The following is a 23,682-nucleotide window of genomic DNA, read 5'->3' as shown; positions in this document are numbered from 1 at the left end:
CAAATAAAACGAAAATAACTATGTAAACTTTATAATATATACATAAATATTTGCACGCACGCACACACACACACACACACACACACACACACACACACACACACACACACACACTCTTAGAGAAGATCTCAGAGTGGTATTTAGCCAAATACCCAGGTATCTTATGGCCATATCAGGTTGGTGCATAAAATCACTTTGCACATATTTTATATATAATGCAATGGATGTTTATAGAAACATCATTATGTGTTTTATATGTAATTTCTATATAACAGCGTAACTTAAAGTGTTATATACAAAGAGAAAGAATAAGAAGGGAGGGAGGGCAGGGGAAGAGAAAGAATAAAAGAGATAGGAAAGGTAAGGGGATGGGAGAAAACTATGTAATAACTCTTAGAATTCTACATGCAGCTGCTACTGATTGGGTGTCCAAATGTTGAGAATTTATTAAACTTTCAAATGTGTAAGTCCTAAATTATGTTTGAAATCCTTATTGGTTTAGACTGATTCTGGGAATCAGTGTAAAGAAATCCATTTTAAGCAACATACTTCCAAAATAAAGCAGTGAAATAATTTCTAAAATATGAGTCAACCATGAAGAAATAAACAAATGACACCTTTGCCTAGTTTTGCATCCCTTTGGCATTATCACAGTTGCCATGCCTGAGGGAGACTGTGGATCCCTGCTGTGCCTCACAGAGATTCAGGACAGGTCAGGTGTCAGTTTTCTAACAAAACGAAGAAAGTGTGCACCAACACACCAGAAAGTGTTATCTTCTTTTATTTGAGTGACTGGACTTAACACCATAATTTCCTGCAAGATGGACTGTACTGTCAAGTTGTGAGCCAAAGCAAGTGCTTCCTTCCATAAAAAAAACAAAAAACAAAAAACAAAACCAAAAAAACAAAAACAACCCAGGAAGTTTGTATCAGTCACAGCCCCCACTGAATCATGCCACATCCGCAGCACAGCCTGCACGTCATATTCCTCACAAAGCATTGTGCATACACAGTGGAACTTAGACATCGAAAGCTTTGTTTTGTAAACTTTAGAAGGAATTCTAAGAAACAACATGAACTGTACACATTATATATAATAAATACAATATTTTAGAGATGTATTTTTTTTCTGTAATTTTAAGAAATCAATGCAGTTGAAATCGCAGCGTTGATAGGTGTTTGGGAAGCTCCACCCTTTGCTGGGGATCTCAGTGGACAGCAGCAGGGAGAGAGAAAAATCATTGTTCTCGCTCTTGTAGTAGGCTGTCTGTGTCTGTGCTTCAGGGTCTGGCCCCACACCCATGCTCAAAATGGCAGTGGTAATAGTATATACTAGAGTTAAAAAAACAAACAAATAGGTATTAAGTTGGGAGAGGGATGTGTTGAGGGGATCGGTAGAAGAAAATAAGGGCATATATAATCACAACATATTGTATATACATTTCTCATAGACTAAACAAAGTTGTTTCAAAGAAGAATTATTTATTTATATTTTTAAGTTTTTCAAGACTGAGTTTCTCTGTGCATCCTTTGTTGTCCTGGACTTGCTTTGTAGACCAGGCTAGCTCGAACTCATAGCGATCCACCTGCCTCTGCCTCCCTGAGTGCAGGCATTAGAGGTATATACTACCATGCCCATCTCTTAAAAAAAAAAAACAAAGAAATTAGAAAAACATCAAATAAAAGTTTAATCCCTATACCAGTGTTTTAAGTTGATAAAGATGAGATATGATAGATATTGACTTATATTCAGAATTTTAGATGCACCAAGATAGGAAAGATGTTTTCTTCAAGGTTGACAAATACAAATAGCCAAAACACTATGAATGTAACATTTATATAATTCCTCATTGTTTCATGGTTCTTCTTGCTGTAGGCAGTTTATTGAATATATGTATAATAATATAAATATATAAAAAAGAAAAATAAAACAGTAAAACAAAACAAAAAGTATTAAACCCTTTCATTAGGTTTTAAAGATGTTTAATCTTTCCAGAATGGCCAGAAACTATTTTCAACAAGGGCTACATACATTATTGAAATGGATACATTTAAATTTGTAAATAAATGTTCAGACTGGTTCTGTACATTACAAACCAATTTGTCGTTTACAAATGGATCAGGGCAGGTTCATTAAATGTGTTCATTAGACCTCCATATGGGGCATGCTGTGTTAGGAGACAAACAGAAACATTTTGGAAGGAATTTGTTATGTAAATCAGGTCATAAGGGTGAATAGAAGAGCTTGAGATCTTGTGGGTTTTATGAGTCTTAAGTAATTAAATAAATAAGCTATTAAATAAAAAATTACATGGGGCTTCTGGGTAATGTTTCTGAGGCTTCCCATTAGAAAGTAAAGTAACGCAAGGCAGGTGTCAATCCTCAATAAAGCTGAACATCTCAGGGAATTGTAGAAGAAAGGGACGTACATAAACTAAGCTGAATGAGGTCATCACAAAGCTTAGGAAATGCTAGATCTTTTACTTCCATGATTAGTGACTACTAGGGTTCAGCCAGTGTAACTGTTCAAAAAAATTAATGTCAGGAATTAAAGGGACTCGGAGAAAAATTGTGGACCTTCACTTAGGCTGGAAATGTGGATGAGTAACAACCTAATTTGACATCAGATAACTTTGGAGGTCAGCAATGTGATATTTTGCCTTTCAGGGCCTAAGCAACGAACTGAGTATTATTCAAATCAATGTAAATGAATACATGCAGGTGAGGGTATGAACCTGAGTATGGGACCCTGGAGCACAGGTGAGCAGTACACATGTAGATCCATTAACTTTTTGCGATAAGCACCACCCTCACATAATTTTTCTATTATTTTTAAATTATCAACTTTTTTCTTTATTATTTTTATATTTTATCTTTATCACAATCTTCTAGTTTTTATTACCAAAATTTCAGGTTTGATTTACAGAAGACAAGCAGGTCTGATGCCCGTTTGATTTTGGTGGCTCATTCCCATTCTCTTCTTGGTTCAGCCAGACAAATTCTTACCATGGTTCATACCCCAAACTTAAGATTTTTCTCTTCAACTCTTCCCTGATCCAAATATATGTCTAAGTATAAATGACATTTCTGAATAATCATTTCATACCTATATTTCATCATATACAGTTGTAAAAATTGATCCATCTATTTCCTACGTGTTATCATTCTGCAGATGTGAACATTCTGGGTCTACTCCTAGCCTGAGCATGCCCCAGAAACACAAATTGTATCAATATTGATTAATAATAATAAAGCACTGATTATGAAGCAAAGGTTGATAGGATCAATAGAATCACTTACTCAAATAGCAATAAAATATTTACAAACCTCAAGGTGCACTGGAGATTCTTCAGGAAAGACAAAAATCCCAGTTACCAAATCACAACAGCTGCTTAAAAAAGCACAGGTTGCCTGTTCGCTAAGTACAGCAGAGGGAAGTCAGAAGTCTGTGCAAGTACAAAGTGTTTGCAGAGATTTTTAACGGCTGAAACGTCCGTATTTAGGGGAAGGGGAGAAAGAGCTTGAGCTGGTAAGCTAATTTTATACTTTAGTAGTGCAACAGAGAATAATGAACTAAAGACAAAGCCAGCAGGGAAAAGGAAATGATTAATGTTAGAAGGGAAAGTAGTGAACTGCTGAACAGAAAGTCCATGGAGATGAAGCAAGGGCACAAGAAGGTGTTTATTTTTAAAGAGTAACAAATTGACAGATTTTTTTTTTCAGTTATAGTGATCAAACCAAAGAGGGAAAGTATCGCTTCTAAATCCAGAAGTGAAGGAGGAAACTTTCACGACAATCATCTTGCAGAAATAAAGGGTATTTCAAGTCAGTGACTTAGGTGAAAAGGCCAAGTTTCCAGAAAGATATGTTTCTGAGGCTAAGTCAAGAAGAATTTAGAAAAGCTCTGTTGTCCTTTGACCTACTGAAGAAAAGTTTAATTAGTAATTTAAAAACTTGCTAAGCAGAAAAATATAGAGCTAGTTGCCTTCATTGCTTGTTTTAGTAGATAATAAAAATAAATCACAAGTTTTAGTAGATAATTAATAACAAATATTTCATTTCAAAAGTTATAACACTCCTCACTCCCTCTTTGCAGCCAGTTATGCTAGTAATACCTGTGAGAAACTATGGACAACTCTAACTTTGTGTCAATACTCACTAAAAATAATGCTAGTCAATTAATCACATGGAATAAATATATAACACAATCAAGATGGATTTATCCCAGAGGTGAAAGATTGGATTAGCATATTAAAAATCAACTAATGTGATATACCGTAACAGTAGGATAAAGGATTAAACACTACAGGATCACTTCAATGAAAATAAACAGTCATTAATAAAATTCAACGACACTTATTAAAAGCAACCAACAAGAGAGATAAAACGGTTTACTGTGGTAAAGTTTTTTTTTAAATATCCAAAATTCACATCAGACTGAATGATAAAATACTGACTTAAAAAAGCCCTAAGACAGAAAGCAAGGAGAACTACCCTCAGCTTTTACTACTTTAATTTTTAAAAATAAAAATACCATTAAATGCAATTGAAATGTAATTACATCGATTACCTCCCCTATTCGTATGCCTTTCTTCAACCTCTCCCCTTGTCCCTTCTCTTGGTTGTTACATTTTTAATATTACTTTTTTAAACATTAAATTAGAAAACATAGGTCAGAGAGGGGGGAAAAAGAGACCAGTCAGAATTCAGATTAAAAAGGAAATAATGAAAGTCTCAGTGTTGGGGGAGATCCAAAATGGCAGCGCCGATCATACACTGTGTCTGATTAACAGGACAACCAGGACTTCACAGCGACCCCACAGCTGCTTACCAGCCCAGCCCATCTGTAACATGGAGCTTCCAGACAGAGTGCAATCCAGGCACCACTATCCTATGAGCAACTTTGGGCCTTGGTCTGTCTCTGCCTACCTGCCTTGAACCTGAAGCATACTGCTCTGACACAGCCAGGACACAAAGCAAATAGGTTGAACAGAGACATTTTCGGGCCATGATCTGCATTCGCTGCCATCTTGCTAGCAGCTTCTGGCTTAAAACCTAGTCTGCCCACTAGCAGCTTATTGGCCTACTCCATATAGGTCACAGAGCATATATGCAGAGCAGAGACCTGTGTGGGCCACACCCCACATTAGCTGCTGTTCTGTAAACAGCTTTGAGCCCTAATCTCTCTCAGAGCCAGATAGGTCTAACTCAGCAGGGGACACAGAGCAAATACAAGAGCCCTGTCATCTCAAGAAGGCCTGTAGAACACACCAGCAGCTTTGGGCTTTGATCCTCCTCAGCCTCACAGCTGCTTGCCAGCCTGGCGACTCAGTGATACAGAGCAGATAGCCAGAGCCCTGCCATCTTGAAAAAGACTGTAGGGCACCTGAGCAGCTTTGGCCTTGGAAGTCTATCAGCCTACTCCTCCCTTACCTGACCAACTGGGTTATAGTCAGGTAACCCAGCTGAGCTGAGCTGGGTGCAGACTCTAACACCCACTGCCCCAAAATTCTATCAAGGAACTTCTACAGCTGATAAACACCTTCAACAAAGTGGCTGGATACAAAATCGACTCAAAAAGTCAGTAGCCTTCCTGTATGCAAATGACAATCAGACTGAGAAAGAAGTTAGAGAAACTACACTCTTCAAAATAGACACAAATAATATAAAGTATCTTGGTGTAACTCTAACCAAGAAAGTGAAAGATTTGTATGAAAAAACTTCAAATCTCTGAAGAAAGAATTTGAAGATTTCAGAAGATGGAAAGATCTCCCATGCTCAAGGATTGGGAGAATCAACATAATAAAAATAACCATCTTACCAAAAACAATCTACAGATTCAATGCAATCCCATCAAAATACCCACACAATTCTTTACCAAACTTGAAAGATCAATTCTCAACTTCATATGGAGAAACAGAAAACCCAGAATAGCTAAAACAATCTTGCACAATAAAAGATCATCTGGAGCAATCTCCATCCCAGATCTCAACCTGTACTATAGAGCAATAGTAATAAGATGGTACTGACATAGAAATAGGCTGGTTGATCAATGGAATTAAATCTAAGACCCAGAAATAAACCACCATACATATGGGCACTTGATTTTTTTTTTTTTTTTTTTATAATTTATTATTGTTTATTATTATTAATTATTATTATTATTATTTTTTTTTAATTTATTCTTGTTACATCTCAATGTTTATCCCCTCCCTTGTATCCTCCCATTCCTCCCCCCCCGCCCATTTTCCCATTATTCCCCTCCCCTATGACTGTTCCTGAGGGGGATTACGTCCCCCTATATATTCTCATAGGGTATCAAGTCTCTTCTTGGCTACTTGCTGTCCTTCCTCTGAGTGCCACCAGGTCTCCCCCTCCAGGGGACATGGTCAAATGTGAGGCACCAGAGTATGTGAGAAAGTCGTATCACACTCTCCACTCAACTGTGGAGAATATTCTGACCATTGGCTAGATCTGGGAAGGGTTTAAAGTTTACCTCCTGTATTGTCCTTGGCTGGTGCCTTAGTTTGAGCGGGACCCCTGGGCCCAAATCTGCCTATCATATTGTTCTACTTGTAGATTTCTAGGACCCTCTGGATCCTTTTATTTTGCTGTTCTCCCATGCGTCTCTCATTTAGAGTCCCAATAGGATGCCTTCCCCTCTGTCCCAGTTTCCTGGTAAGTGAAGGCTTTCGTGGGACATGCCCCTTGGGCTAGTATGCAGATATAAGTGAGTATATACCATTTGATTCTTTCTGCTTCTGGGTTAACTCACTCATTATGATCATTTCTAGCTCAATCCATTTATCCACAAATTTCGGGAATTCCTTGTTTTTAATAGCTGAGTAGTATTCCATAGTGTATATGTACCACAGTTTCTTTATCCACTCTTCTACTGAGGGACACTTAGGCTGTTTCCATGTTCTGGCTATTATGAATAAGGCTGCTATGAACATGGTTGAGCAAATTTTCTTGCTGTGTGCTGGAGCATCTTCTGGGTATATTCCAAGGAGTGGAATAGCTGGGTCTTGAGGAAGCCCTATTCCCATTTTTCTGAGATAGCACCAGATAGATTTCCAAAGTGGCTGTACTAGTTTGCATTCCCACCAGCAATGAAGGAGTGTTCCTCTCTCCCCACATCCTCGCCAGCATGTGGTGTCGCTTGAATTTTTGATCTTAGCCATTCTGATGGGTGTAAGATGGAATCTCAGAGTTGTTTTGATTTGCATTTCCCTGATGACTAAGGAGGTTGAGCATTTCTTTAAGTGTTTCTCAGCCATTTGATATTCCTCTGTTGAGAATTCTCTGTTTAGTTCCAAGCCCCATTTCTCAATTGGGTTATTCGGTTTGGTGGTGTTTAATTTCTTGAGTTCTTTATATATTTTGGATATTAGACCTTTGTCAGATGTAGGGTTGGTGAAGATTTTTTCCCAGTCTGTAGGCTGTCGCTTTGTTCTCTTGACAGTGTCTCCTGCCTTACAGAAGCTTCTCAGCCTCATGAGGTCCCATTTATTAATGGTTGACATTAAGGCCTGGGCCGTTGGTGTTCTGTTCAGGAAGTTGTCTCCTGTGCCAATATGTTCCAGGCTCTTTCCCACTTTTTCTTCTAAGTGAGTTAGTGTCTCTGGTTTTATGTTGAGGTCTTTAATCCACTTGGATTTGAGTTTTGTGCAAGGTGACAAATATGGGTCCAGTTTCATTTTTTTACACATAGACTTCCAGTTAGACCAGCACCATTTGTTGAAGATGCTATCCTTTTTCCATTGAATGGATTTGGCTTCTTTGTCAAAAATCAAGTGACCATATGTGTGTGGATTCATATCTGGGTCTTCGATTCGATTCCACTGATCAACCAGCCTGTTGCTGTGCCAGTACCATGCTGTTTTAAGTACTATTGCTTTATAGTACAGTTTGAGATCAGGTATGGAGATTCCTCCGGAGCATCTTTTATTGTACAAGATTGTTTTAGCTATTCTGGGTTTTTTGTTTTTCCATATGAAGTTCAGAATTGAACTTTCAATGTCTTTAAAAAATTGTGTAGTTATTTTGATAGGGATTGCATTGAATCTGTAGATTGCTTTTGGTAGGATGGCCATTTTTACTATGTTAATTCTCCCGATCCATGAGCAAGGAAGATCACGCCATCTTCTCAGGTCATCTTCAATCTCTTTCTTCAGAGTTTTGAAATTTTTTTCATACAAGTCCTTCACTTGCTTAGTTAGGGTAACTCCTAGATATTTTATATTGCTTGTGGCTAATGTTAAGGGTGTGGTTTTCCTAATTTCTTCCTCTGTAAGCTTGTCATTTGTGTATAGGAAGGCTACAGACTTTTTTGAGTTAATTTTGTATCCAGCCAATTTGCTGAAGGTGTTTATCAGCTTTAGGAGTTCTCTGGTGGAGTTTTGAGGGTCACTTATGTACACTATCATATCATCTGCAAAGAGGGATAATTTGACTTCCTCCTTTCCCATTTGGATACCCTTGATCTCCTTTTGTTGTCTTATTGCTCTGGCTAGAACTTCGAGTACTATATTGAAGAGATATGGAGAGAGTGGGCAGCCTTGCCTTGTTCCCGATTTGAGAGGAATTTCCTTGAGTATCTCACCATTTACTTTGATTTGGCTATTGGCTTGCTGTATATAGCCTTTATTATGTTGAGGAAAGTGCCTTGTATCCCCGATCTCTCTAAAACTTTAAACATGAATGGGTGTTGAATTTTATCAAATGCTTTCTCTGCATCCAAGGAGATAATTATGTGGTTTTTTATTTTCAGTTTGTTTATATGATGGATTACATTGATGGATTTCCGTATATTAAACCATCCCTGCATGCCTGGAATGAAGCCTACTTGGTCATGATGAATGATATCTTTGATGTGCTCCTGTATTCGTTTTGCAAGTATTTTATTTAGTATTTTTGCATCTATGTTCATAAGAGAAATTGGTCTGAAATTCTCTTTCTTTGTTGAGTCTTTGTGAGGTTTAGGTATCAATGAGACTATGGCCTCATAGAATGAATTTGGTAATTTTCCATCCATTTCTATCTTTTGGAGTAGCTTGAAGAGTATCGGTATTAGCTCGCCCTTAAAGGTCTGGTAGAATTCTGCACTGAAACCATCTGGCCCTGGGCTTTTTTTGGTTGGGAGACCATCGATGATTGCTTCTATTTCTGTAGGGGAAATGGGACTATTTAACTTGTTTATCTGTTCTTCACTCAACTTTGGCAAGTGAACTTGATCAAGAAAATCGTCCATTTCCCTTAGATTTTCAAATTTTGTGGCGTATATGCCTTCAAAGTAGGATCTTATGATTCTTTGAATTTCTTCCGTGTCTGTTGTTATGTCTCCCTTTTCATTTCTGATTTTGTTCATTTCAATACTGTCTCTCTGCCTTTTAGTTAGTTTGGCTAATGGTCTGTCTATCTTGTTGATTTTCTCAAAGAACCAGCTTTTGGTTTTGTTGATTCTTTGGACTGTTTTCTTAGTTTCTAATTTGTTAATTTCAGCCCTGAGTTTGATAATTTCCAGGCGTCTACTCCTCTGGGTGTTTCTGCTTCTTTTTTTTCTAGGGCTTCCAGTTGTGTTGTTAAGATGCTTATGTGCGATGTTTCCAATTTCTTTTTAAAGGCACTTAGTGCTATGAATTTTCCTCTTAGCACTGCTTTCAATGTATCCCACAAATTTGGGTATGTTGTTTCTTCATTTTCATTGAATTTCAGAAACTCCTTGATTTCTTTCTTTATTTCTTCCCTGACCCAGGTGTCATTTAGCAGAGAGTTGTTTAGTTTCCACAAACGTGTAGGCTTTTTGTTATTTCTGTTGTTGTTGAATTGCAGCCTAAGAGCATGGTGATCTGATAGGATACAAGGTAATATTTCAATCCTCTTGTATCTGTTGAGGCTTGCTTTGTGACCTACGATGTGATCAATTTTGGAGAAGGTTCCATGGGGTGCAGAGAAGAAGGTGTATTCTTTCTTGTTTGGGTGAAAGGTTCTATAGATATCTGTTAGATTCATTTGACCCATGGCATTGGTTAATGATGTTATTTCTCGGCTTAGTTTCTGTTTCAATGACTTATCCTTCAGTGAGAGTGGGGTGTTGAAGTCTCCCACTATTATTGTGTGGGGATCGATGTGTGGTTTAAGCTTTTTTAGGAGATCTTTTACATATGTGGGTGCCCTTGTATTGGGAGCATAGATGTTCAGAATTGTGATGTCATCTTGGTTGACTTTACCTTTGATGAGTATGAAGTGTCCTTCCTCATCCCTTTTGATTAATTTTGGTTGAAAGTCTATTTTGTTCGATACTAAAATGGCTACACCTGCTTGCTTCTTGTGACCATTTGCTTGGAATATTTTTTTCCAACCTTTTACCCTGAGGTAATGCCTTTCATTATGGGTGAGATGTGTTTCTTGGATGCAGAAGAATGTTGGGTCTTGTTTATGTACCCATTCGGTTAGTCTGTGTCTTTTTATTGGAGAATTGAGGCCATTGATGTTGAGAGATATTAATGACCAGTGACTGTTAAGAGTCTTAATTTTGATGTTGTTTCCAGTCGAGCGTTTGTGTAGTTGTGTTTTTGCCATGGGATAGTTATCTATTTCCTGGGTAGTTTTGGTTGTAGCTTGACCCTTTGGGATGGAGTTTTCCTTCTAGTACCTTCTGTAAAGCTGGGTTTGTGGATAGGTACTGTTTGAATTTGTTTTTGTCATGGAATATTTTGTTTTCTCCATCAATGGTTATTGATAATTTTGCTGGGTAAAGTAGTCTGGCCTGGCATCTGTGTTCTCTTAGGGTTTGCAGGATCTCTGTCCAGGCCCTTCTGGCTTTTATGGTCTCTGCTGAGAAGTCAGGTGTAATTCTGATAGGTTTACCATTAAATGTTATTTGGCCCTTTTCCCTTGCAGCTTTTAATATTTTTTCTTTGTTCTGCATGTTTTGTGTTTTGATTATTATGTGGCGGGCAGTTTTTCTTTTCTGGTCAATTCTATTTGGTGTTCTGTAGGCCTCTTGTATGTTTATAGGCATCTCTTTCTTTAGATTGGGGAAATTTTCTTCTATGATTTTGTTGAGAATAGTTTCTGGGCCCTGGAGTCTGATGTCTTCTCTTTCTTCAATGCCTATTATCCGCAAATTTCTTCTTTTCATGGTGTCCTTAATTTCTTGGATGTTTTGTGTCAGGAGTTTTCCAGATTTGGCATTTTCTTTAATGGTTGATTCAATATCTGTGATTGTATCTTCTAGCCCTGAGATTCGTTCTTCCATCTCTTGGATTCTGTTAGAAAAGCTCACCTCTGTGTTGCTCGCCTTCTTCTCTGAGGTCTCACGTTCTCGTTTTTCTTCTGTCTGTGTGTTTATCATTGAATCCATTTTCATTTTCAGATCTTGAACTGATTTTTTGATTTCTTTCATCTGATTTTTTGTATATTCCTGAGTTTCTTCCATTGCCTCTTTATAGGTCTTCAGAGCTTGAACCGTTTTAGTTATTTCTTTCATCTGGTTGTTTGCATTTTCCTGCAATTTTTCCAGTTCCACTCTATGTGCTTCTTTTATGTCTCTCACCTGTTTGTCTGCGTCTTCCTGCATTTGATTACGAATTTTATTTGTTTCCTCCATTATCATCCTCATTACTAAGGATTTGAGGTCATTTTCTTGTATTTCCGTTGTATTTGAGATCTCTGGGTGGTTTTCTTTGGGATAGCTGGAAACTGGAGACGCCATGTTGTTTTGGGGTTTTTTGCGTATGCTTTTTCGTTGTCCTTTAGACATCTTGCCGTCTTTGTTTTTGTTGGGTAGTTTCCAGAGTTGAATAGAGGGTGTCTGATGATAGATTCACTTGTTTTCTTACGATTTCCCTAGGCTGCGAGCTCAAAGCTTCACTGGTGTGGATGTTAGGAGGTTAGCCCTGTTGTTCTGGTCTCTCACAGCCAGTGATCCTCAGTCCCTCTCTGCTGTGGATCCTGCAATTGTTCTGGGTCTCTGAATGAGCGTTGGGTCAGGCCAAGGTATCCACAGCCTTCTGTGTTCCCTGCCAAGTCCAGCCAGGAGCACTGGGACCGAACCACGGGCAGAACTCAGCTAGATTCTCAGGGCCAGAACCGTCTGCCAAGCTCAGCTAGGGATTTTGGGCCCAAAATGCACACAGGGCCCAGCCAGAATTTTTGGGCTGGGACTACGCACCAAGCTCCACTAGGGCCTTTTGGCCCAAAGTGCGTGCTGTGGTCAGTTATTGACTCAGGGCCCGAACTGACCACCAATCTCAGCCAGGAATTCTGGATTCAAACTGTACACTGTGTCCAACCAGAGTCTTAGAGCTGGTGGAACCGAGAGCTCTGTCCGGCCTGTGCCACAGCAGGAGAACTGCGGCTGCTCTGAGTTAGCGCCAGTGGTGGAACAAGTGCTCCGCCCGCACTGTGTCCCCGCAGGGGAGCTGCCGCTGAGCTGAGGTGGTGCCTAGGATGGATCCGAGCACTTCACCAAGCCTGCGCCACAGCAGGAGAACTGCGGCTGCTCTGAGTTAGCGCCAGTGGTGGAACAAGTGCTCCGCCCGGACTGTGTCCCCGCAGGGGAGCTGCCACTGAGCTGAGGTGGTGCCTAGGATGGAACCCAGCACGTCACCAAGCCTGCGCCACAGCAGGAGAACTGCGGCTGCTCTGAGTTAGCGCCAGTGGTGGAACAAGTGCTCCGCCCGGACTGTGTCCCCGCAGGGGAGCTGCCGCTGAGCTGAGGTGGTGCCTAGGATGGAACCGAGCACGTCACCAAGCCTGCGCCACAGCAGGAGAACTGCGGCTGCTCTGAGTTAGCGCCTGTGGTGAAACCAAGTGCTCCGCCCAGACTGTGTCACCGCAAGGGAGCTGCCGCTGAGCTGAGGTAGTGCCTAGTGTGGAGCAGCGAGCTCAACTAAGCCTGCGCCATAGCAGGGGAGCTATGGCCACGCTGAGTTAGTGCCTCAGGCGGAATTGTTTGCTGGGCCGGGCCAATACCCGGGACTCTGGGGCCGAACTGTCCGCCGAGTCCAATCTGGGTCCAAAGGCTCCACGCGACCCAAATCCTGCCCCGAGTCCCCTCTCCCGCAGCAATTCCCACCAGCCACCACACCAATCGCCTCCACCGGAAGGCTATGAGCTGCAAACCTCAGCCGCCGCTGCTGGTGCCGCTGGTGCTGCCGCCTCTACCGCTGCCGCTCCGATCAGAGAAAAACCACGCTCCTCCCGTGTGCAGGGGCACGCAGGTCCTCCGCACCCTGGTCCCTCCGAACCGTGGAGCACTCCCCGGCACTTGATTTTTGACAAAGAAGACAAATTGAAACAATGGGGGAACAGAAAGCATCTTCAACAAATGGTGCTGGTCTAACTGGACGGCTACATGTAGAAAAATGAAAATAGATCCATATCTATTACCCTGAAGAAAACTGAACTCCAAGTGGATTAAAGACCTCAAAATAAAATCAAACACACTAAGTTTGTTAGAAGAAAAGTGTGGAAGAGGCTTGAGCTCATTGGCACAGGAGACAACTTCCTTAGCAGAGCACCAACAGCTCTGGCCCTAAGATCAACCATTAATAAATGGGACCTTATGAAACTGAAAAGCTTCTATAAGGCAAAGGACACTGCCAACAGAACAAAGCCAAATCACCAACCCTACATCTGACAAAGTGCTAATATCCAAAATGTATAAAGAAATCAAGAACTAAACACCCCCAAACCAAATAATCCAATTTAAAAAATGAGATACAGATATAAACAGAGAATTCTCAACAAAGGAATATCAAATGGCTGAGAAACACTTAAAGAAATGCTCAACATCTCTAGTTATCAGGGAAATGCAACTCAAAATGACTCTGAGATTCCATCTTACACCTATCCAAATGGCTAAGATAAAAAACTCAGGTGACAGCCCATGCTGGTGAGGAAGTGGAGAAAGGGAACACTCCTCCATTGCTGGTGGGAGTTAAACTTGTACAACCACTTTGGAATTCAGTCAGGACCTTTCTCAGGAAATTGGGAACAATTCTACCTCAAGACCCAGCCATCCCACTCCTGAGAACATACCCGAGTGATGCTCCACCATATAACAAGGACTTGGTCTCAACTATGTTCATGGTAGCTTTATTTGTAATAGCCAGAATGTGGACACAACCTAGATGTCCCTCAACTGAAGAATGTAGAAAGAAACTGGTACATATATACAATGGAATACTATTCAGCTATTAAAAACAAGGAAATCTTGAAATTGGCAGGCAAATGGATGGAACTAGAAAAGATAATCCTGAGTGACATAACCCAGACCCAGAACAACATGCAGGGTATGTACTCACTCATAAGTGGATATTAGCCACATAATACAGGGTAACTACCCTACAATACAGAGACTGAAATATCAACCAAGGACAATGTTGGTTGTTGACTTAGACCCTCTGCTCAGATGTAGCAGCGCAGTCTCCTTGTGGTCCCATAGAGTAGGGACTACTTTGGACATGCACTCTGGCCACCAAACTTTGATCACTTCCCTGTGGCAGGATGGCCTTGCCAGGCTACACAGAAAGAGATTATAAGTAGTAAAGATGAGACTAATAGTCTGAGGTCAGTTGTTAGGGGAGGTGGGCTCCTCTTTCTGAGGACTACGGGAGGGAGGGAGAGGGGATGAAGGAGGGAGGGGGGTTGGGAGGGAAGGACAGAGGCGGAGACAATTGTGATTTGAAGAATTTAAACTGCAGAACAAGCAGGTAACTTATATTGCTAATCCCATTATGTGGGAATAGCTCTGAGACTGGCTAAGACACGAATGCCTAGACATAGACAATGCTTCTCGTTGGCTACAGAACCTCTATGAATTATTATTAGATGCCCTTTTTCATATGGCATTAATGAAGATTTACAGATGTCTTTTTTCTGCTTATACAAAGAACAGAAAACCAGTCTTAACTGTTCTGTGCATCACACACACTTTATATAGTTATAATTTTAGGATTGTATGATGCTTGTGAGAAATTATGTGCTTTCAGAACAAAAGAACTGGACACTAACATTGGATCAGACCTGACAGGATTCATTCCTCTCAGCATTCTGGACACTTACATCCTGCATCCTTCATGTTGCAGCACCAAGTGCTTCATTTGCTGTACCTCACCAGAACAAGACAGGTCTGAGAACACCTTCAAAGAAAGCTACCAATCCCAGTTGGTCCAGTATTTCAGACTGTCTCACACAGGACTCTAAATCAGCCTGGAATTTGTTAACGTTTAGACACTGGACCACCAATGCTATTACTACCTTGTTTATCCAATTCTCCAATTTTATATGGGCCCCTACAAAGGTATTATTTGTCCCAAATCAGCTGGAAGAAACCTTAAGAGAATGACTCCCCATTTCCTTTAAGGGGGTTGGGTTGGTTTTTGGTTGCTTTCTTGGGCTATAGAGAGTTGTTTTCAGTGGGAGTTGGTTATAAGTTATTATTGGTCTTATTTAGAGAGAAAACAAGATTAGACTCAGAGATTTCTCTCTTTTCCTTTACCTTCCATGCTTAGGTTTGGAGATAGGGGTTGAAAAGAAAGAAGGGGGAATATAGAAATACACAGGGAAGAAAGAGCAAAGAGTAGATTGGTGAATCTACTCCTCAATTTAATGCCTCAATTGTCAGTCACAAAGTTATTTTTAATTCACTGTTATAGAATTTTGTATATAGATGCAAAATAAGTTTAATTTTAGGTACAGTGGTATAGAGTTAAAACGTAACATATTCATCATACACATAATAATATTTGTACTCTAATATGAGGTATTATAGCCATAAAACTCAATTATAATACACGGTTTACTTCCAATGCTTTGAAAGTGCTATTGCAGGCTGTTTAGGATAAATAAGTTATGCAAGTCAATCGATAGTTGATCAAACCATGGTCATATCAATCACTAGGCTACTTTTATCACAAGAATATACATCTTAGGTGCAACAGATAGGTATGATTCTATAGAAAGATAAGGTAAAATAGTTAAATAACGTCTTCAAAAACCTCAAAGACCTACAGAATATGATATTCAAAAATGTTTTCATTATTTTAAAAATTCACTGACAATGAGACAGGTTAACTCCTGGCAACACACAGCCTAACTAAAGAGGATGAAAGAGGATGGTGAGCATCAAAGAAGCTGCTTAAGGCGATGGCTTCAAATGTGGCAAACCAGCCACTGGGAAAAATGTCCTTGTTTCTACCACAGACAGAATTCTGCTGAAAAAAGGGCAAGCTTGGATGCAAGCAGAGTTTACAGCCAAACTCTGCCAAGAGAAGGTAAGCAGGTCTTCAATAGCTCCTGCCTCACAAATCTGTCAGACACATTGGGCCAGAAGGCTGAAGATGATGCTCCAACATTATAGAGTGACTAGCTCTGTTAACTTCTTGTTTGGGAAGCTGCTAACCTGCACTCCCGGTATACTCAGGTAATCAATTTTGTCCCTTCTCAAGTCTCTGATAAAGTTGAAGACCAGATAGTTTTGTTTTACAATTAAGCTTAGTTGTTTAGGGGTTAAGATGTTTATAGGTCTAGATAGATGTTTTAAGTTGGTAATGATGAGCTATCGATTTACCTTCAGAATTTTAGATGCCAAGATAGGAAAGATGTTTTCTTCAAGGTTGTCAAGTACAAATAGTGAGGACACTATGAATGTAACATTTATATAATTCCTGATTGTTTCTTGGTTCTTCTTGCTATAGGTAGTTTATTATATATATGTGTAATAATATAAATGTCTATATAAAATATTTAAAAAAGTGTCTGTGTGAAGAATATACATTCTAGTATATAGAAAATCCTAACAAACCCACTCAAATAATTAAAAATACAGGCTCTATTAGTGTTTCATCTCATAATATAAACACATTTTTTTTCTGTGTGCTAGATGGGAACAAATGAGAAATAACAGCACAGCATTCACAGAGGCGCACATTAAGATATCTAACAAGAGAATTAAAACTTACATAGTGGAAATGATAATATCTTGTTGAATTAAATTGATCTTAATATGTGGAAAAACATTTCATGCTCAGGAAAATGAAAACAGGTTAGTTAAGATGAGAATTGATCTTCAGGTTTAATAATGTCCTTTCAGTGACCCAAATGCACAGAAATTGACAAACTGATCTTAAATGTGTGTGAGTGTGAAGGATTCTGACCGATAGAAAAATGTTTCAGAAAAAAATGCAAGTAGGAGGTTAATAATTCCTGTTTTCAAAAACATAGAGCAAAGTGTTCATAAGAGTTTTATTAAATATTACGTTGGAGTAATGATTTAGTTCATACACATGGGAATGACATAAGCTACAGTACTGTAAAGGCTGAAATGCAAAACCAATGTTACCTGATGTAACAGAATAAAAATTGACTATACATTTAAAAAAAAAAAAAAAAAGAGTTCCTTGTATGTGGAACTGGTGAAAACATATTATCAACAAATGAGTCGCATTAAAATTTAGAAATGACTTTGTTCTTGTTTGCATCACCTTTTTTTTTTTTTTTTTTTTTTTTTTTGTGATAAACATTATGAAGGGAAGGCAGGCAAGACTGTGAGGGCAGGAAGCCGGAGGCAGGAGCTGCTGCGGAGAGTGTGGAGGGATGCTGCTTACTGGCTTGGTCACTCTGCCTTTCTCAGCTACTCTTCTTAATACACCTCATGCCCACTTGACCACAGGTAAAACCATCGATAGTGGGTTTGGTCCTCCTACATCAATCAGTCAACCAATTAATCAATCAATCGTCAACCAAACCAAACCAAACCAAACCAAACCAAACAAAACAAAAAACCTGGGAGTTGGTTATAAGTTACTATTGGTCTTACCCAGAGAGAAAATGAGGTTGGGCCCAGGAAATCTCCCTTTGCTCCTTTATCATTCTTTCTTGGGTTTGGAGATGGGGATGAAAAGAGAGAAAGGGAGAATGTGGAGGTGCATGGGGCAGATACGCCAAAAAGTGGGTTGTTGCGTCAACCCCTCAACTTAAGTGCTTAACTGTGAACACAAGGTTATTTTTAATTCATTGGCATAGAAATTTATATATTGATGTTAAATACATTTAATTTTGATACATTAGTTTAGAATTTAAATTTAAGATTATTATTTATATACATTATATACATTTCTACTCTAATATGAGGTATTGTACCCATACCACTCAAGTAGAATACAAGGTTTACCTCCAAATCTTTGAAAATGCGACTGCAGACTGTTTAGGATAATTAAGTTAGACAAGCTAATTGTCAATCAAATTGTGGTCATTTCAATTACTAGTCTTTTTATACCACAAGAATATACGTTTTAGATGTAGCCGATAGGTATGACTCGATAGACAAATAAAGTAAAATAGTTAAGGTCTTCAAAAACCTCAGAGTACTACAGAATATGGCATTTAAAGATATTTATATTGTTTTAATCATTCTTTGACAACAAGACATGTTAAATCCTGCCAACACACAGCCTACCTCAACAGGATGATGAGCATCAATAAACCTCCTCAGGGAGATGGCTTCAAATATGGCAAACCAGCCACTGAGCAAAATGTCCTCATTTCATCCACTGACAGAATTCTGCCTAAAACTTGGCAAGCTTGGATGCAGGCAGAGTCAATGGCCAAACTCTGCCAACACAGGGCACACAAGTCCTTAATAGTCCCTGCCTCACAATTATGTCTGTCAGATTTACTGGGCTAGAAGACTAAAGACGATGCTCCAAAATTTTAGAGAGCTATGTGTGACTGTTCACGCAGCAAACTGTCTCTGTCATTTTTTCTCTTCTTATTAAATAAGGAAGCTGCTAACCCACACTTCCTGTCTACTCAGGTAATTACTTTTCTCCCTTCTCAAGTCTCTGATGGGGTTGAAGACAAAACAGTTGAGTTTCAGAATTAAGCCTAGTTGTTTAGGGATTAAGATGTCTTCAAGGTTGCTAAATACAAACAGCCAAAACACTATGAATGTAACCTCAATGTTCTGTGGTTCTTTTGCTGTATGTAGTTTATTTTATATAGATGTAATAATATAAATGTATATGTAACAAAATAAAAAAAAATAATTAAAAAAGCCAGGAAAAGAAAGCTCTACAGTAGTGCTTACAGGCCAATCTGAAGAAAGGAATACCACAGTTGAGATCATCCCTTCCCTTCCTAGGTATGGCTAGGTTTTTGTCAGGTTGACAAAAACTAACTACGACATGCTTTTATAAAACCATGTATATCAACATGCATAGCAACATAATTAACAATAATTTTAAGCACACACACACACACACACACACACACACACCCCCTAAATTTCATCCAGTTAATGTGTAAATTCAAGAAAACTGTTTAATGAACCCAAATTCCAGCATTGTATTTCTATCTATGGATTTAAAGGTTATCTTCATGTAATGTTAATATTACTGAAACTCTGCTGTGAAACTCTAGCACAGAGAAGCCTTGCAAACATGCTACAAAGAGAAAGGTACTTAAAGAAATTGGAAGAAGATTTTTTTCCAAACTGTAAATTGCTGGAATATAATCTAACATGCATGGTAATGATATGTAAAAGTGGGACCATTTTTAGACACTTATGACAACCAATAAAAATAGAGTGGACTCAGCACTCCCAACAGCATTACCATGAGTCTCAAAGCCATGGAATTTACACTCATATTCCACAGGGTCAGTAAAATATGAAGTCATTTTTGGCCTGTGTGGTAAATTCTGGAGTTTGTAGACAGTATGATTCAGTGAGGAAAAATATATTCAACTTATAGATGATGCAGATTTGGCTGGTCAGGAGCTTGTGCATGAATTTATAAAACATTTGCCAAGGAATAATGGGGAATTAGTTTACATAGAAAAGAAAGTTTAAAGTCAGGTAAAACTTATATTAAAAAGACCAACACAGATGACGACCCTGGTAGAGCACTCAGGAGGACCTAACAGATACTGGATGTGTATGTGTTGGGGGATTGTTCTGGTTTGGGTTCCGTTTACAAAGAATTTATTGAACACATTAATGCAACATAATTAAGATAGTTCAAAAATAATTGCATCAAACTAAAATGATAAGAAACACAGTAGACACCATGTCTACAAGTCTCGTGTATCAACAGTCCCTGTGTGACTCTAAAGGCCTAGAGGGTCACGTGGTGGCTACCAGTGTTTGGTTCATGTCAAAAACCCAGTGAGAGCATCAATAGAGACAGACACAGGGTAAATGAACTCAGATGTTAGATGGAAGGTCAAGTGCACAAAAAACAAATAAACAGTGCTTCCTCCTTGTCCTTTTTATCTGGGCAATGATTTTGTTCACAAGGAAGATTTGTTTGCATTCTTATATGATGGTAGCTATTTATTCAGCCCCCACTCTCTAATCAGTGCCTCGGGTACAAAAGGAAGCTTATGGACAGAATAAAATTTTATTTATTGATAAACAAAATGCAACACCCTGTGGACCACTTATTAACAGACTTGCCAGTTGTAAAGCTTGCTATAAAAGGCATATAAATATCCATCAGTGAGCAGACTGTTAACTCTGAACTTCATGCTCCTGAAAGGGATGTGGAAGAGGAAGAGAGAAGTTCAGCCACAGAGGTGATGTGCTCTATAGTGATTCTCTTAGCCACAATATCTAACTAAATAAGAGATTTCAGAAGCTAATACTACTTTGTATTACAATAACTATAAGTTCCTAGAAATAACCATCTAATAGATGAGCCATGATGTTACAGCATCCTCTGAAATTACTCCAGCCAGACATGAACTGTAACATCCATCATCATGTACAACAGGTGCCACTGAGGAGGAAGCTGGGCCCTAACATGAAATCTGGATTATCCCGAAGCCATAACTCATGAGCAATATTAAGAAGTCACTTTCCTGTTGACATGGGGAAGTCCATAGAGTAGACTAGAGTGTGGATATGAGCTGAACCCAAACCTGGCTAACACAAAGGGCATCATGCACAAAAGGGCTTTGTGTTATATCTGTGTTGAGGCCTGCTCTTTTTAGCATACCTGAAAACATTTTGTATTCAGTATCAAGTTCCTTTTGTTTTCAGTATCAATTTTTTGGTTTATAAGGTGAAATTAAGTCAGAATTTTTAACTTGCTTCCTAGAAGTGGTTATTCATAGTTGACACTAACAGACCCTGCCAGAGGGTCAGGTTAACCTACACTAACAGAGCCTGCCAGAGGGTCAGGTTAACCTACACTAACAGAGCCTGCCAGAGGGTCAGGTTAACCCACACTAACAGAGCCTGCCAGAGGGTCAGGTTAACCTATACTAACAGAGCCTGGCAAAAGGTCAGGTTAACCTACATTAACAGTGGGTCAGGTTAACCTACACTAATGGAGCCTGCCAGAAGGTCATGTTAACCCACACTAACAGAGCCTGCCAGAGGGTCAGGTTAACCTACACTAACAGAGCCTGGCAAAAGGTCAGGTTAACCTACATTAACAGAAGGTCAGGTTAACCTACACTAATGGAGCCTGCCAGAAGGTCATGTTAACCTACACTAACAGAGCCTGCCAGAGGGTCAGGTTAACCTACACTAACAGAGCCTGGCAAAAGGTCAGGTTAACCTACATTAACAGTGGGCCAGGTTAACCTACACTAATGGAGCCTGCCAGAGGGTCAGGTTAACCTACACTAATGGAGCCTGCCAGAAGGTCATGTTAACCTACACTAACAGAGCCTGCCAGAGGGTCTTAACTTACACTAACAGATCCTGCCAGAAGGTTTGGTTAACCTATACTAGCAGGCCCTGCCAGAGTGTCAAGTTAGCCTACACTAACAGAGCCTGCCAGAGGGTCAGGCTAACTTTATATTTTATTATAACTCAATGTTGTCTTAACGAATGCTCTTTTATCTCCTCACTTGGCTACATTCTGCTTGCATTCTATGTTATCTTTGCACTTGGATACATTCCAGTTTTACTGTGGAAGACCCTAACCACCATCTCACTTACCTCACTAAGGACCAGTCAGCATAAAGGTTAGCTGATAATACTTAGTCTAGTTAGGCAAGTCACCCAAATGTAACATTGTCCTCCCTTTGGGGTTTTCTATAAAAAAAGGTTACTGCTGTAAGAACAGGCCAGTGTAACAGTTAAGCTCTCACGTCCTTTCTGAGGCCCTGATTGTGAAAAGGCATTCAATAAACCATCAATACCTAGCCAAGACAGAGATGGGTGTCTGGCCTGTGTGGCAGCTCTTCGGCTCCAACATCTGAAAACACGAAGCTATGCCTGGGCTAGATCATAGAACGCAGGTGACAGTGTCCCCCTGACACCCTGCTAGGCAGAAGCATATCTTATGTCTCTGTCCTAGAATTTATTGACCCTGTGCAACTCACTTCTCACTCCTAGAAAGGATTACTTAAATGCAGCCTCTACTTTTCCGCATCTGTTTCATCTCTGGCTCTGCTCAAGTGTGCAGATTCAAATACGTCACTGCAAAGACAGTTTGATAGATGAACGGACTTTTGAAACTTAAACTAAACCCTTGTCATTATTTACAACGTTCCATCATAACAGTCTACTATTTTTGCCTCACATAATACAAAAGTTACCTTTTAACTATTCCAGATAAAATTTTTATTCAGCTCCTCATCGCCTCATTCACTTTCTCTTTGAGTTTCCCTTTTCAAATCCTGTTATCTCTTCATGCATTGAACATAATTTTTCTTCCCTTGTTAGCATGCTGCCTTGTTACCTCCAGTTCTTATTCTTTATTTCATGCAGGGTGCTTGCTCATGCTTGCGATGTAGATTGCACCTACAGCCCATTGACGTGGACTTGGACTGCTGTCTTCTCAGTGATAAACCCCTCGCTTTATTCTTGATGGCTGCGTCTTCTGCTCCATTTCACCTCACCTCTGTCTGGTGCTTTGTTTCATTTTTGTTATTCCACCCGAAATTATTTTATCTCATCTTCAGTTCCACATAAACACTGCTCTCTTGCTCCCTCTCTCTGTCTCTCTCTCTCTCTCTCTCTCTCTCTCTCTCTCTCTCTCTCCCCCTCTCTCTTTTTCCTCTACTGTCTCAACCTTGGGATTCACCTTCTGCAGACATTCACTTAACTATTAATATGTATAATATTTCTGGCAACAGCATTTGCATAACTGTTTCAAGAGCCTATAACTGACAAAAGCTATATTTCTGCAGAGGTGGAAATTATTTAGCTTGAAGTTTGAACTCATCACTAGGTCGGACTTATTTCTGTTCTCTATCATTTTATTGTTCACTATAAAATTTAAGATATGCTTGTGGTTTCTATGATGAATACAATTAACTATATTACTAATGAGAATAAAATGAGTGCCATGTGGCTGTAACTGACAACCCACTCCACAGTGTGGCATTGACTCAGATGGCTGAAGATGTTACTATGGGGATGGATCACTTGGGTTGAACTTGAAAAGCACCTAGTGTATAGATTTCTGAGGAGAGGTGAAGATAAAGGATTTAGACTATGTAATTTCACTAGACAGGATTGCTATAAATGATTTTTGTTTATGAAAATCAGATGTATAGGGATATATTTTTGTAACCGCTGTAGTTTTAGAGTTTCATTATGGAAGTGATGGCAATGCCCCTGCCTTGGCAGTGCACTTTCATGTTACTTAGGTATGAAACCATTTCACCCTTTTGGCAGGTGATAGCACGACATCATCTAGGATATGAAATGCA

The sequence above is a fragment of the Acomys russatus genome, chromosome 9 (assembly GCF_903995435.1).
Source record: "Acomys russatus chromosome 9, mAcoRus1.1, whole genome shotgun sequence".
NCBI lineage: Eukaryota > Metazoa > Chordata > Mammalia > Rodentia > Muridae > Acomys > Acomys russatus.
This window is presented reverse-complemented; position numbering follows the sequence as displayed.